This window comes from Pteropus alecto, unplaced genomic scaffold (genome assembly GCF_000325575.1).
Source record: "Pteropus alecto unplaced genomic scaffold, ASM32557v1 scaffold45, whole genome shotgun sequence".
Lineage (NCBI taxonomy): Eukaryota > Metazoa > Chordata > Mammalia > Chiroptera > Pteropodidae > Pteropus > Pteropus alecto.
Genome location: NW_006442491.1, coordinates 36,127,403 through 36,144,070, shown reverse-complemented (window position 1 = coordinate 36,144,070; position 16,668 = coordinate 36,127,403).

Here is a 16,668-nt window from a genome sequence, read left to right as displayed (position 1 = left end):
TGCCCGATAATTATTTTGGGTGAATCATGGCTGCTTGTGCAAGTTTTAGCCAAGTTGCCTTAGGTGGTTTTTACATAATATTTATGAAACCTTCCTGTAATTGTGACTCATGGTCATGCTTCTACTCAGAATTTTGTTAAAGCTGAGCATTTCAGAGAGAAAAATGCCCAAGTGATGTTGCAGGCTTTCAGAGAATTCAGTTAAGAGAGGCAGGATACTCAAGGCCATTATTTACTGCAAATGCCCTTAGTCACTGAAGCTCCAACGACAGAGACGCTGATTACATGTCTTTTCTATTCCCCTTCATTTTGTTTTGGAATTAAAAAACAAAAACATATACACATTTGTCAGAATATTCAAATATTCAAACGTACAAAAAGCGAAAATTGCAAGTTTTTCAACCTCCTCCCTCCCCACCACTCCCACCCTGTAGATGTGACCCCACTTAACTCTGTGTGTCTTCTTCTAGGTCTTTCTATGGAAACACATGCTTGTCCTGTTTATTTAACTGATTACGACTGTGCTTTTCCTAAAGCGATATATAGTCAACATGGGAAATACACAGAAGCATTTTTTTAAAGAGATATATTCCCAACTTTTTTTCTCCCTATATATTTACACTTTAAAAAAGTGATATTATGAAGTGACCCTATGCATTATAATACTTTTATCACCATTTTTCAGATAAAGACAGTTGGGCTTAATTTGCCTAAGGCCACACACATCCTAGCTGGGACCTAGCTGGGATTCGAACCCAGGTTTCTGTGATTTCAAAGGCCCCATCCTTGACGACTACACCACACCGTGTGTATATGTTGGTCGTTTAATGAAAGAGCTGAGCTGCATGTAGTAAATGCTAACGGCAGTCGGGGCATGGATGGCCCGTAGCCGGAGTCGATTCTTAATTAAGGAAGAGAAGGGAGGTGTTCACAGCCCACAGTCGCCTCCAAGGTTTCAGGCGAACTTGAGTTCTCCTGGAACACTCAGACTGTCTGGAAATGTGGTTAGGTTTTCAAGGCAAAGCTGATTTTTTCACCAGCTCCCTCGAGAGGAGGTCAATGTTAAGCAGTAGGATTTTCATCTTCCATTAAAGCACAAATGCCAATAATTATAAATAGAAATGCTTTTTAAAATGCGGCCCTTTATGCACCTATTGAGCTGCCGCTTTCTGTCATGGTACATAAGGGCGCTTCGTCCATTTCGTTTTAAACGTCGAGGGATGCCACGGGGGTTACGAAGTGAGCCATTACCTTGCTTCTTGCAGGGTCTGGAGCCGTGAGTGCAGTGCCTAATAGATATTTTTCCTCAGTGCTCAGGAAAGAAAATGTGTGAACAGCTGTCGTGGTGCATCAGCAGAGCGGAGGCTTTAAAGTTGTTCTTGTCCTCACGCTGTCACCGGAGTGGAGTTTACGCCGTGTCCTTGGGTGTGAGAGAACCACAGGCCCAGGGCACCGATAGGTCTGGATTCGTCTCCGACTCCAGGTTACCGTGTGGCCCTGGGAAGCTTACCTGGGCTCTCAGATCTCCGTGTTCCACCTCCCGAAGGTGGGAGATGGCAGCTCTCGTGCAGAATGGTGGGGACGTGATGGCAGAGACGACCCTTAAAGCTCCCGAATCCAGCGCCCCGATGCCCTTTCCCCTTTCCCTCTGCCCTCGAAGGCCGCCGGCTCTTGCTGCGTTACTTGTGTTTTGCTGTGTTTTTGTTGGGTGACCCTCTGCTCCCAGGGCCCCGAAGAAGACAGGCAGGCAGAGGGGTCCTGAGTCTTCTCCCGGGGCGTAGTCACAGTCTGCCCCCAGGTCTCCGGTCCCGCTCACCCTCCATTCACGCGACGACTTTTATCGAGTGCCTGTTCTGGGCCAGGCTCCAGGCCAGGTTCCGGGATGGGGAGAGCAAGGCAGCCAGGGCTGCACTCAGCGGGCCATGCCAGCTCGAGGTCCTAGTCTCCGGCCGGAGAATCTTCCATTCCTCTGCAGAGCTGTCTCCGCCCCTCCCGCTGCCTGCTGTCCCGGTCGGCCACCTACATCACAGGCCCCCTTGTCCCCTGGTGTCTGATAGGACTCAGCCAGTGGGCCTCTGACAAGGGAGGCCTGTGAGTGAGGCCGGGGCGGGCGTGATGACGTTTTTTGACTGCCCCGCCTCTCAATATAGAAGCCCCAGCTCCTTTTAAATCAGCCTTTTCTAACTCCTCTGTCCTCCAGTTTTAACGATGTGCTCTTCATTGTCTTTGGGTTTAGGGCCTTGGGCGCCTGCACTATCCCTGTGGTCCCCCCCTCCGCGCTTTTGAACATGTAATACCTTGGCGAATACATCCTATTCGAATGATTTTAATGCTTCTTAAATGACCTTAAAGGGAAGAGGCAAAGGGGAAAGGGAATCGGGGCGCTGGAGTTGGGAGCTTTAAGGGTCTCTGTCATCACGTCCCCACAATTCTGCACGAGGGCCGTTACCTGCAGGGTCCTGAATCGGCTGCACGCAGTAAACACTCACCTAGCACCAGAGCAGAACTTCCCACGTCCAGAACATTCATCGGTTTCTTTTCTGTATGGAATCCATGGTGGCGTCTGTTGAGGAATGATTTACAGCTCAGGGGTTTCTGCACCTTGATTACGTCCCAAAGGATTTTTTCCAGTGTGAATTCTTTGATGTATAATGAGGTATTTTTTTTTAAAGTTTTCCTACAGTGATAGCTTCATGGCTTCTCCCTGGCATGGCATTTATAACAGCTAATGAGACGTCACTTTTGCTACAGGTTTGACATGGATTGTGTTCACAGGGCTTCTCACTGTGGCATGGATTTTTTCCTCAGGTAAGAGATGAGCTGGCCTGGATTTCTAACCCCCTCGGCTGCATTACGTTCGTAGTGGTCACCCCTCCTGGAAATTTAAATGCATGGTGACAACATTCACGGAGTTTCACTCCAGGAGCGATGACCGATGGAAAATGTGCTAAATTACAGCCAGGTGGCTTCATCCTGGTACGATTTCTCCCGTGATTAACCGAGTCCAGATTATGTTTCAAATTCTTTCTAAGTGAGTCTCACTGAGGACTATGTTGTGTCTTGGAGAAGGAAGTGGAGAGGTCGAACCAGAATGGTAGTCGACCTTCGTACATCCATCATGGGTCGCCGTAGTGTGCGTTTTCCTGTCGGCAGATGGCGCTCGTGGGAGGAGGTTCTCCTGTTTTCCCGTTGCCAGTCTGTGGGATCAACCCCTTTCTATCACCTAAAATAGAATGCGATCGTGTTCTTTGTATTTCCACTTTGCGTAATGAATAAACATGCCTTCGAAAATGTTTAGTCTCCTCTAGCTCTAGGCTGCTCTGTAGAATTACGGAAGTCGCAAATGCAAATGTCCCCTCTTCGGCTTCACCTTCTCGGCATGACTTCGTCCCCCATCCGTAGGTTTCCCCTTGTTCCAGCTTAGAGTTCACATCTGGCTGCTGTCTTGTTGTCCCGTGGAGATTAGGACCTGCAAGTCTCCAGCACTGCACCTCTGTGGAGGGCCCTCTGAGCTGTTCCCAGGCCCCCAGGAGAAGTCCACAGCCCATTCTGTGGATGTCACTGATGCCTGGTACTTGGTCCTCTCAGAGTCTTCTTGGGAAAGAGCGGAATCCAGAGACAGTGGAGCTGGCTCATCCAAAATTTTGGTGAAACGCTTTCTTGTTCCAAAGTCTCTTATGCTCTCAGAGGCGGAGACATCACAGAAGTTGAGGCATCATGGGAGCTGTCCTTTCTTTGGGCATAAGGGTCGAGGAAAGATCCAGGCACCCCAACCTCAAGCTACTTCTTGGGAGCCTGGGCTCTGTCCTGAAGCCTGTTGCAGGTCTCAGGGCAGAGGGGTCTCCTCTCCAGACAGACGCCTGCTCCTGACCTCATAAGAGTCACGGTTTTTCCTGCTGGGCTGGGGTCACCACTCCCTTCAGGCCCTAAGCCCAGCAGAGGGGGTTCCCGTGGCCCACTTTGCAGCCCACCCCGTGCACACACCATGCCGTGCTCACCGGCAGTATGCCAGACGGCAGGGGCCCTGGTGTGTCTATTCTTTTGCTCCCTAGTTGTAGCCGAAGATGTCGCTTAACTCTCTGTCACTGAAATCATGGCTTATCTTCTCTTCGGCCTCCAATGATGATCCTGCACAGTTCATCTGGACTCTGTCTCTCTGAAGGCTTTCTGGCCTTCACTTGCCACCTGGTCCCAAAGCCAATGCCACATGCTTCAGGTTTTGTCATAGAAGCATTCCACTTCTAGGTACCAAATTTGTCTTTGATTATCTACTGCTCTGTAACAAGACACTCCAGTTATTAATGAATGAAAACAGCACTTTAGTATCACATCTCAGAATGTTTTGGGTTGGCCGGACTCAGCAGGGTGAATGTTGTGCTCGTCTTACTACGGTCTCATGCTATGATCTCATGCCACAGTGAGATGGAAGCTGAAGCCGGAGCCATTTAGAGGCTCGATCGGCATGTCCCAAATGGCTTCTTTACTTGCACGTCTGGTGCCTCGGTGACATCCCACGTGGTTTCTCTCTCCAGCAGGGGAGTTTTAAATGGCATCGGGGTTCCGCAAAGCACAGAAGCAGATGCCAGATGGCCTTCTAAAGTCTTAGGGCTGGAACTGGCACCCACTCTGCTTGCACGTTGGTCACTCTGCGTCACTCTGTACCCACTAATTGGGGTTGTGCAGAATTCTTTTCTTGACAGGTTGTGTATGTTGCGTGACTTCAGAAAAGTCACACAACCTTGGTGACTTTTTGTTTACTTTGGAGAGAGGTCCTAATAACTCAAAAAACATGCAATATGGATCAGCAAGAAAATCATTGCCTCACCGTGGAGACACCGTGGATGCTGGTGTTGGAAGCTACCTGGGCACATCTGCACAGTTTCAGGTGATATTCAAAACAGTATGAGCAAAGTCAAGTCCTCTCTTGCCCATCTCAGGAGCAATTATTCTAATGAGCATAGCGTATAATTTTTAGACTTTTTAAAACTAGTTTTTGTGCTCACGAAAACATACAGGATCACTTAGTTTTAACATAAATATGATAATACCACAGACCTTAGCTTGTGAATTAACTTTTTTCACTTATTTTGCAGTTTTTTCCATGTTAGTTTACATTTCTTATTAGTGGCTATGGGGTATTTCACGTCAAGCACTCAATACGTGGTTCATATTTAGGTTGTTCCTAAATTTTCACTGCTGTGAGCATGGCTGGAATGAATTCTTCCTATGTGTCCCTTTTTCCTCTCGGGTGGAGGCGGGGGTAGACACAGTGAAATTTTAACAGATCCGGGCTCTCTTTCCGGAAGCTTCGTCAGTCCCCACTCTCACCAGCAGAGGGTCCCTGTGACCCTAGGCTTGACAACATTTGGTGTAATTCGTCTTTTCAATTTCGGCCAATCTGATGGGTAGAAAATGGTGTTTAGTGGTGCTTCGTTTCGCAGCTTAATTTTTTTTTAAAGCGGGTGTAATCTTTTCTTCACATGAATCCTGGCGTTCCAGGAAAGCCAAGCGTTAGAGCTGGGACGCTGGTCCCTGTCCTAGCTCGTCCGTCCACTCACTGGTTAAAAACCCTCTGGCCCTCAGTTTTCTCATCTGTCAAACGGAGCCGCTGCTAGAACTTACGTACTGAACGGGGGTGAGGATGACGTGAGTTAAGGCGCAGAGCCCTCAGCACAGGGCTGGCAGGTAGCGGGTGCTCTGTAGGTGTTGGGTGTTTTTTCAGACGAGCAGGTAAAACGCAGAATCTGTACAGGGACAGGGGTTCTGAGAAGCTCGCCTTCGCGGTCCCTTGGAGCACCTCCGAACTCAGCTTCAAAGCTGACGGTGTGAACAAGTTCAGCCTTTTCATGTTGCAGACAGGGAAACTGAGACTGCGTGAAGGTCACCTGCCCAAGGTCACACCGCGCGATACAGCCTGGTCTCGATGAGAACCCAGTCTTCTGTTCTTGGTTTAGCGTCTCGCCTCCCTCCATCCCGCACCCCTCAACTCAGCTCGCTTTGCTCGTGGATAAATCCCAGGAGAGGAGCCCTCACCGCTAAGAAATGCAGCATTCTAGTAAGTGCTTTCAGAGAAAAAGCACAAAAATGGGGATTTGCGGAACAAAAGCCCAGGGGTCTCCATGTGTCCCACACACGACTCCAAGCCCATCCCGAGGGCAGCGTTAACCCTTTCTTTCCCTCGGTAAGTTTTGCTGCGGACAGCTGTCCTTGGCACTTGACGAGGAGGAACTGCAGGTTCCGAATGACAAAGGAACAGTGTGTCTCGGATTCGGCGTCTTTGCTCTTGAAGGACTCTCCTGATCCAGGGGTTCGTGCCTGTCTCGGTGGGTCTGTTCCCTGCACGGTGTGTGCAGGACACGGAAGCGGGAGGCTCTCGGGCCTAAGAGCTGCTTCAAAGGCGATCACAACGCTGAGGATAGAACTTCGCTGGCTTAATGGCTAATGGTTCATGTGACGGTTCCGCTGGGCAGGTCAGCCTGACCTTGCGTGTTAGAGGACGGTGTATAATTATTGAGATTCCCTCCCCGCCACCGCCCCCAGGCAGCAGCAATCACTTCTTGTCCCATTAAAGTAAATTAATTATTTCTGGTGTACTGAACAGCTAATCATTATCCAGTCAGAGAAATGTAAAGCCAGACAGATTTGGGTCTTTTTCTTTTCAGAGTTCAGATTTATGCATTAAAGAGATACGTCCATTTTTTTCAAAATTGCTCTTGGACATTGTGCAAACATTTTAGACTTCGAGGTTTGGTAATTTTCCTTTTTTAAACTCATGCTAGTTTTTTCTTTTTAAAACAGTTTATTTTTTGTTATGACATGATCGACAATCTTCCTCCCGGCCCCGTCTCATGAATCACATGATTGGACCAGAGTGAGAACAGCTAGGGCTGCCGGCTCCGACCCGGGCACTCGGCTTTGCCGCTGTCTGGCTGTGTGACTCTGGCTAAGGCGCTTGCCTCTCTGGGCCTCGATGTGCACACTGATGAGATGCGAATGATTTCTATGTGGTTTCGCAGACGAAATAAAATTAAAGGAGAAGTAACACCATCGGTTCAGATCTGCAGACACATCTGGCACAGCGACTGGCTCCGGGTCAGTTTCTGGTAGGCGGTGGCCGTTTTGGGTGATGTTTTGGGTGACATCCCGTGAGTCGGCGGTCGACTCAAGGTCCAAAGCCCCATCGTCCAATTCTGTAACACAAGCTCTTTAATAAGGGCGACCTGTGCTTCCTGGACCATTTTTCAGCCGATCAGCGGCTGATTCTTAGAACTTGTGTCGTTAGAGCGTGGCCACCCAGGAGTCCTGTCTTTGGCACAGTTCCTACCCACTACACATTTCTGTTTTCTTATCTGTAAAAGGGGGACAATAAACAGTTTCTACGTCCAAGGGAATGAAATAAGCATTAAGTTAAATAAAGTCGTACACTTAAAGCACGCGGGATGGTGCCTGGTGCACAGGAAACGCTCAGTAAGAGTTAGTTCTCTTTCTTGCCCTGGTGTTACCGTGTGGCGTGGCCGCGACCTCACAGCACGACACAGTGTAGGTGCTTCGAACATTGTGAGTCTCAGTGCTAACAGGCATGCGTGGGGCGAAGTGCTGGCCCTGTGCAAAGACGGAGGGTATGTGAATTTTCCTTTTTGGCAAGAGAAACGGCCAGTGGGTCTCTAACCTGGAGAAAGGTTATGGATCCTCTTTGTTCTTTGAAGTCCCTGAGTTATGGCGACATGGGGTGTGGAGGGTGCTCGCTCAGAACAGAACGAAGAAGTGGTGTTTTCGTTGGACTTGCGATGTGGAATTTGGGCGGTGGGGCGGGGCGGTCAGCTTGCGTTAGAAGCCCCAGGGCCTTCTGGAAAGAGACGTTTGCTAACACAACTGCCTCTCCCTGGGATTTAAGCCAGGGTGACCTGCCGTGTGTATGGTTAGGGCTCCCACAAAGATCCAGGAGCAAGAAAGAGAAAGAGTCCCAGGAAATGAAATAACCCTGGAGGTAGGGTTGTCAGATTCAGCAAATAAAAGTATATCTCATTCGAAGCATCTCGTTTGTTCTCTACGTGGAGTTGCAAGACGAAATTAAAGGCGAATGACTTTTTGTTGTAAATACGTTCCATTCGATATTTGGGATATGCTTATATTGAAAAAGTATGCATCATTTATCTGCAATTGAAATCGAACTGGACCTCCTCTCTTTTACCTGGTAACCTCTATGGCGGACAAGTGGAAGGACCCGGGGTCGGTCCGGCGGGACTGGGATAGATGGCCGCGGGGGTTCAGGCTGCTGAAAAGGAGCCCAAGTGGCGGGAGGTCTGGGCCCTGGGGACGAGCGCTCGAGCAGTCTGGGTGGCTTTGGGGGCGCCGTGTTGGGGGAGTGGGGCTCCACGTGCGGTCGTCCCTGGTCTCGTTTGCTCTTGGAGGTGAGTAAGGCTGGATGACACTAATGCAAGTGTGAGGCGTCAGCATACCTTCAGGGGCTGTTCTGGATTTCCTGGCCTCACAGGCAGCAGGGCCACGGAGCGTTGCATTCTGGGGCGGCGCGTCAGCATCTCGTCTCATTTGTCATTTCTTTGGTAGGTTTACCCTTTTAGACAGCTTTATGGAGATATAATTTACATACCGTAAAATTCACCCGTTTACAGCGCACTCTCATTCACTTTTAGTAACTTTATGGAGTCGTGTGATGACTTGTTTTTACTCACAACACTTCTGACACCAAATGTGTCAGTTTTTACCCCACGCCAACCAATTTAACAACTCTTCGGACACCAACTGGGTGTCCTACAAGTCGGTTCTTACACTAAGTACCAGGAGTTAGTGCAGACCCCATTGATTTAAGGGCTCGGTTCCAGAAGACCGCCCTCATGTCAGATGCCAGCCACAGTGCCAGGCTGTCGCCGGTACTTCTGACTGACCAGTTACTAATTGGGCACGAGAACCAAATGTTAAATCAAGCTATATTCAGAGGCTGCGGTGTGCCCATCAGCCCTATGGCCACACCACGAGGAAACACACGGAACAAAGGAAGATGTCTGCTGGGATTGCTAGCAAACCGTTTCCCCACGCCATCAAGGGGATACTGGAAAACAGTGTTTACATTGCCCCTGCACGGAATACACACGATCATTCATTCCCGAGGGCTAAAACCATGGGGAAGTATGGATCGAAGCCGGCCGTTCACACTGCACGCCCTTACTATCAAAGGAAAATAGGCAACCAAAGTCTTGAAACTGTAATTCATAGACGCTAATAACGAAATATAAACTGAATTCCCTGAACGCTTGGGACCCTTCCCTTTGTCTCGGTCCCTCTCATGGTCTCTGTCTCTGTCTCTCTCTCTGTCCCTCTGAGTCTCTCTCAGGCTCTTTAGCTCTTTGTCTCTGAGGGGAGACCACGCTGGGCCTATGTAGTGTTTGTTGCCCCTTCTCCAATAAACTTTCCTTTTGACTCTGACTCTGGCGTGCATTTGAATTCTTTCCTGAACTCAGTCAAGAACTCTCTCTCGGTGCAGGAACTCGAACCCCCACCTGGGAGACTTGCCCTGGCCTGCATAGCAACCCTCTAATCATGCCTTGGTCTTTCTGGCCACCAGCCCTCCCACCGTGAGTCATCTCGTTAACACACAAATGCCACTCTCATCGCTCTGCAGATTCCAAGGGCCTGGGGAGCCCTGTGCCAAAAACTCGGAACCAGGGACAGAAAGCAAATATTTATCTTTTATTGATATCACATATGCTCACACCACAATCCAGTTGTAGGGTATTTCTGTCCCCCCAATAAGATTTCTTGTGCCTGTTCACAGTTAATCCTCAACCCCTCCCCAGCTGTAGGCAACCACGAATCTACTTTCTGTCTCTATGACTTTGCCTTTTCTATATTTTGTGTAGATGGGATCATACAAAAGCCATCTCTTGTGTCTAGCTTCTTTCCCTTAGCACCGTGTTTTGGGCACCATCCATGTTGTTAGTGTAGTTCATTCCCTTCTATGGCTGAGTAAGGGTGCACTGCATGGATGGGCCGCGTAGTGTTTACCCCTTCATCGGTTGATGGACATTGGGTTTTTCCACTTTTTGGCTATTCTGAATCCTGCAGCTAGAACGTTCGCATGAAGAACATTTTCATTTTCAGTAGCGTGTGTGTGTGTGTGTGTGTGTGTGTGTGTGTGTGTGAGAGTTGGCACGGAGGAGGAGAGTTTCAAAGCGGAAGTGGTATTTGAGGAAATGATCCATTCATTTTTACTTTACAGTATGGTTTTAAAAGGTAAGATATTGTTTACCTACGTTTCTGTCTGATTCACAAAACAAAGCACTTGATTAGCTCTGAGAAGTACTACGGTCCCGAAAAAACAAAGTTTCCCTCGAGTGCTATTGTGAAATCAGAGAAAGCCCTTGGATGCCAGAAACAGCTAGAAAAACAAACGTGGGGGACCACCGGGTTCAGAACGAAGTATCTTTTCTATCACGTCTATTTGTGTTTTTGCATAGAATCTTTTAAGTTTATTTTAGTGGTTTGAAATGAACGTACTGAAGAGTTACCTAAAAAGCACCAGGCATATTTTTAGAGAAGCAAAGGAATCCTGGAAGGCGAGCCTGTAAAAGAGCCACGTTGGACGTCTTTGGGGCAGCGCCGTAGAGCGAGGAGAGAGGCAGACAGGGACCGATTCCTCCGACCTTGTTTTGGAAGCAGCACCCAGTCCTCCCGCGTGGGACCTCCTCTCCATCTCTCACGGTCCATGTGGTGTGGGTGTGGCTGGTGACCCCTCCCCAGCTCCAAGGTGGGGGTTTTATCCAGGCCCGAGTAAACGCGCTGGCCAGAGCGATGGGTTCAGAGGTTGGCATTTGATTTCTGTTAGTTGGCCTGAAGTTGGCTTTCTTCTTGTTTCGGGTGATGGGACATGGGTAGGGAGACCATTGGAAAAGAGAAGCCGGTTTTCTTCTGGAGTCGGTGAGCTGATAGATGTCTTATGCTATTAGGTCCACCATGTGGGAAAAAAACCTGCCCGAGAAAGAAGCCGAAGGAGCAGAAGTTAATCTCAAGGGACAGAGGTTTCTGATGACATCTTTTCAGCACCTAGGAAAGGTCTGTAGCAGGGCATGAATGAATTTGTTCTTCTTTTTCAAGTTTTTTCTTGAGCCAGTTTGAGATGGGTTTTTGTTGCCTGCCATAGAGAGAGCCTTGACTCTACTCATGTCAGGAATAAATCGAGGTCATCAGAATTTGATTGAAAAATATGAAAGTGGTGCGCTGTCTCTGGTTCCTAAGTGTTGCGGACCCTTGCCTGTTCATGCGTTTCTGGCGGAGTTTTAGAAAAGACAAAACGGTTTGTTTGCCTTTGCCGTGGGGCCCTGCTTTCTTCTCTCTTCCCCTGTTTGGGAAGTGATCTCAGATTGGGGTGGTGAGGAGGCTTGAGAAATTTAAAATCCATTTGGTGAAGAGCCTGCTTACTCACTCAGGTTAAAAACAAGGCCATTCATGTTGCAGATAAGGAAACTGAGGCACAGAAAGGCTAAGCGTTCGGGTTGAGTCGCAGTGAAGACGTCCACCGGCCCGGGGCTGTCTGTTTCTTTGCTCGCAAACTTTCATCTTGAAAGGGAGTCAGATCTTGCTTGTCCGAGAATAGTCTCTTTACCTGAGCGCTGGGCCTCCTGAGGACAGGGTTTCCTGGGGACAGGACGGTCTGATTCGTGTTACGTCCCCAGCACCTGGAATGGCAGCTGGTCCATATTAAGCACTCAGCAGACATTTGTGATGACGGACGGGAAGGCTCAGACCTGATGACGAAGCACACGTAAGCTCAGAAGAGAGTACACATTTAATGTGCCCAATGGTCAAGGCGAAGCCTACCATCTTCTGAAAATCATCAAGGAATTGCGAGGTTGACAGTTGCTAAACTGGCCTGAGATTATCGTGAGATGTAAGTTAAGACGAGGTCTCATTCCGATGAGAACATGCACAGGAGTGACTGCCACGTACGGAGTAGAGTCTTTGCCCTCTGCATCCGTGACGCTCGCCACTCTGCGGGAGCCGGAGTTATTATTCCTGTTTCACAGACGGAGGGGCCAGCATCGTCCAGCATTCGTGGCATTCTGGCCCCAACCCGACTGATTTCGCACATCCAAAACATCATGTCAGAGCTTACGAGAATGTCCCTGGACCCGGGCTGTCCTCCCTACCAATTAAGTCACATTCTCTGAAGAGTAGGACCCAGAATCAGAATTTTTACAAGTTGTGTGGTCGCCTTTGAATTTGATAGTCCCTGCTCTGAATGCTTATGCTTCGCCTAGAACCAGTGCTGATGGCTTTGGAGGCCTTCGTCGCTCTTACTAACTAACCCGTCTCCCTGAAGCTTCACGTCTTGCGTGCTTCTCAGCCTGCTTTTTCTCTCTTTGGAGTTTTCTGGTGAGACTTCTTATTGATGGAATCATCTCATCGTGGGTGGCTCAGGGGGCGGACTGTCTGCTGGGTGATCTATGCCCTCGTCTGCAATGCCGCTAACTCACCTGTCGCTTCATTTTATCCCAAACGAATGGCTGCTGTGTGCAGAGGCTGCCTGAGCCAGGAGCGGGGCGATGGAAAACGGTTCCCTAAGAAGAAAAACTCAAGATGATTCATTTCATTATGTCCCCTTTTAATTTCCAAGGCTTTTTCTTGGTCTTATGTGACTGAGTCAATACAATTGCATTTTGGAGAAGCCGCCATAACCGTGACTTTCAGCTGTGGAAAATCGTCTTGTCCTGTTTTGATGCCTCGGTGTGGGGAGGCCTCACCACGTCTCACACCAGCAGCATCGGCACCAACTCGGCACCTGTTAGAAACGCAGAGTCCCAGGCCCCACCCCAACCTTGTGAATCAGACTCTGCATTTCAACAAGATCCCAGGGGGTTTCGGGTACGTGTTTTGGTTTGAGAAGCCCCATGGGCTGTGCCCAGCGTGTAATAAGGTGACCCACTAAATTCCCTAATGTTAATATTAGCAATACAAATAATGTTACCAGGTCCTAGGCACTGTGCTAAGGGGTCTTCTATGCAACATTTTCAATGAAACTTCTCAACAGCGCTTGACTCAAGTGCTAATATTATTCCCATTTTTCTTGGTGAGGTAACAGACGACTGATGTTGGTGAGAGGCAGTGAGAAGCTGGTCCCCAGACTGAATTCCGGTCTTGCCAGCCACTAGCGTTCACGGGCATGGGCTCCAGGCTGCGCGATCAATCTGTTTGAATGAATTAAAGATGAGGTCTCACGTTGCTCACATTGGTTGGTTCGTTCACCCCTCAGATGTCCTCTGAGTACCTTGAACGGGCACTGGGGTGACTTGGGGCAGAATAAGGTGGAAGCCACCTCCTCATGATACTCCCGCTGAGGCGGGGGAGGGAGTGGCAGACGTGAAAAAGTAATGGCCCTCTCCTGCTCCCTGTGGGCGCCCCGAGTTTATGCTCTGGGCCAGCCTTGAGGGGGAACCCAGCACTCTGTTGCTCCCTCAAAGGGTAAAGCCATGCCCCAAGCCCTGGTGATCACGTGCTGTTAGACTTTGTCCCCTCTAGACTTCTAGACCCTCCTCGTTCCTTCTGCAGACACTCAGCTTCCTGCCCGCTGGTCCACAGACCCTGATCCAGCAGCCGCTCAGTTTCTCAGAGTGTCTGACCCACAGACACTCGTCCTTCCCTCGGGACTCAGCTGTCCGATTAAGCCCGGATTGTGTTGACACGGCTGTAGTCTGTGGTTAGCACGGCACGCGAGAAGTGCTCCGTGCAGGTCCGGCTAAAGATCCAGCGGTCCCCAAGGAAGAGGTGAGCGTCTCACTGTATGGGAATGTTGGTTTTGTCGTCTAGTTTCCTACCTTCCTTTTTCTACCTTAATTAGAACTATTTCTGCATAATTCTGCTTGCCTCGCTCGCAGTATATAAGGAGAGCAGATTAGAAGTTGCCTCGAGTCATCGGCTCTAGTGGTTTGTTTTGGTTTTGTGTCTTTTTAAGCTAATTATGTTTGCAGATCTAATTTATGTGTAAGCTCAATATGCATGCAGATCACAACAGAGCCCATCTCATCTGAGCCCGGAGGCTTCTTCTCTTCTAGCATTCAGCCCCTCCCCCCAAACCCCAGCCTGGCTTTTCCTCTCGCCCCTCCCCCTTCCCCACTGGCCTCTGTATTTGTTGGGATGCTATTGCTTACAAATGACCAGCTGTAGCAGAAAGTACAAGTTGAAGACCAGCTTCAGGCAAAGCCGGATGCAGGTGCTCAAACGGTAATGGCAGGAATTTTCTTTCTTTCGCCTGCTTTCTTCGATGCTGGCTTCATCTCTGGGTAGACTGGTTCCTCATCCCGCATCCCCAGGCAGCTTGGTACCCAGAGGTCCAGGTGAAAAAAGGCCTTTCTTTCTCAGTAGTTCAAGTACAGGAGTTGAGTCTCCCTGGGCTGCTGCAGGTCGCAGATATGGCTGCTGTGCTCAAGAGATGGAGGACCCCAGTTAATCAAGGGTGGGCCAGGTGCCTCCCTTGTGGCTGACGTTGAGGTGAGATCTGTGTCCTCTGAGCCACGAGGCTAAGACAACAGTCACTTGGACAGGGACAAGGGTTGAAAACCACCCTTCAAGCCCAGCTCTGCCTGTCACATAGAACCATTGCCGAAGCTCAGAGATGGTGACGGACTTGCTCAGAACCACACGAGCCTTGAGCTGCGCTGGGTCCCAGACTCTTCTGAATTTCAGATCGGTTTCCTCCATCTGCCCCCCCAATCTTTTCAGGGTAGGCCAAAGAGCATTTGCTTTCCTGCTAACCAGAGTCCTTCAAAGCCCCTCTCGCGACACTCACCCCGAAGGACCAACTGTGACATCATTCTGCGTTCCCTCTGCTGCCTAGCGGGATGTGCCAAGCCCTTCGAAATCCAGCCCATCACAGCACACCAGAAAGATTCTCTCCCCACAATGAAAAACAAACAAAACACTGCCAGGGGCGAACATCTATCTGTTCCGAAGGTCAGCCTGTGCTTTCTAAAGCAGTTAGAGAAATGAGCTAATTACTCAGGTATTTCATGGGAAATGCATTTCTTTGGCTTGACCAGCTCACATCATTAGCCGCTTCTCCACCTCCACTCAGCTGCTTGCTCCAGGGGCCAGACGTGCCGCCTGTGTGGCCCGATGAACGGCCTGGCAAACGGAGAGTTTATAAGAACTTTTCTGTATATTTATTATTCTTCCATTGGAAAATACACCAATAAAAAAGCTTAGTGAATTTTTACAAGTGGGTTGAGAAGTGGAATGCTTCCGACACCCCCGAGGGCCCCCCCTAATGACGAAAAAGAAGAATTTAACTATAAAAGAAAATCCCAGGCTAGTGGTTGCCAGATTTCTGCTTGGTTTTTGAGAATTTACATTCATCATTCAGCAAGTAGAAGACGCAGGATTTGAACACAGGCCTGTCTGACCTCAGAAACTGGAAAACAGTATCAGGCCGAATGCTAAAAATCAGGCTTTCCTGAGGCCTCTGTGCAGTTACTCGCAAGCTCCCGCGTCAGAGGTCCACGCTCACATTTAATTTACTGGTGCCTTATCTGCCTCGTTCTGTTTGGTTTGGCCGGCAGCCTGGTAGAAACGAGAGAGAAGCTAACAGAAAAATCAAATAATGTGGTAAGTTCTCTGCTGGGAAGTCTGCAGGGCTGGAGAGTGTTGCTGAAGGCCATTCAACCCTGGGGGGCACTGCTATTAGCCATTGTGCCGCCGGCCACAATGCGATTGATGGACACGGACCTGACTATGCTGCGGGTCCCGGCTCTGCCTCTCACCTCCCGGTAGCCTGGTCAAGATGATTCACCTGCCCCGTGAGCTAGATTCCTTTCCAAAGGACAAGACGACGATAGTGCCCATCTCACAGGGTTCTGGCAAGAATTCGGTGAGTTTATGTGTTCAACGTCCGGCACATAATAACGCCACATAATGTCTTTATTATTTTTTATTGACTGGCTTCCCAAATGAGTGTTCTGAGATGAGAAACTAGCTTTTCGGTGGGAAGCTTTGCCTCGTTCTCCATTTCGTCATTGGTTCTTTCTGGTTTCTAGATTTGCGTTCGTTCTCGAAAGGCCCAATGTTAACTGTGGAGTCTTGACGTCCTGATAGGAAATGGTGATGGGAAAGAAACTCTGGGGGTGCTGGTTTTTGTTCTTGAGACACAGGCAGTGCGTGTTGGGTGGGGTGGTTCTCCACGTTTGATGCGCATCATAATCACCCCGGGGATTTTAAAAATTTCAGATGCCCGGCGTTTACCTCTGATGGACTGGATTTCCAGAGAACGAGCCGTTTTCCTCAAACTCCACGTTGGGAACCGACATTCACCAGCTGTGAGGATCAGGTGTCTTACAGACTCTTTGTCACAACGAAGTCACTTATTCACTCGACACGTGTTTGTTATTGGCCAGTGTGACATGGTAGGCCCTGCTTTCTAGGGGGAGAAATGGATGATCATTCAATGAATTAACAAGGACATATAAAATAGCCATGAGATTTGTAATCAAGCAATACTTCGTGGGAGTGACTGGGGTCTTCTTTAGAAAGAGCAGTCGAGGAAGTCATCTCTGAGGACTGAGCTGGAGCTTGAATGATAAGAAGGGGCCCATCATGGGACGATATGGGGGGAGGGAGGCTGAAGGCTGGGGAAACGGCAGGTGGCCAGGCCCGGGGGCAGGAA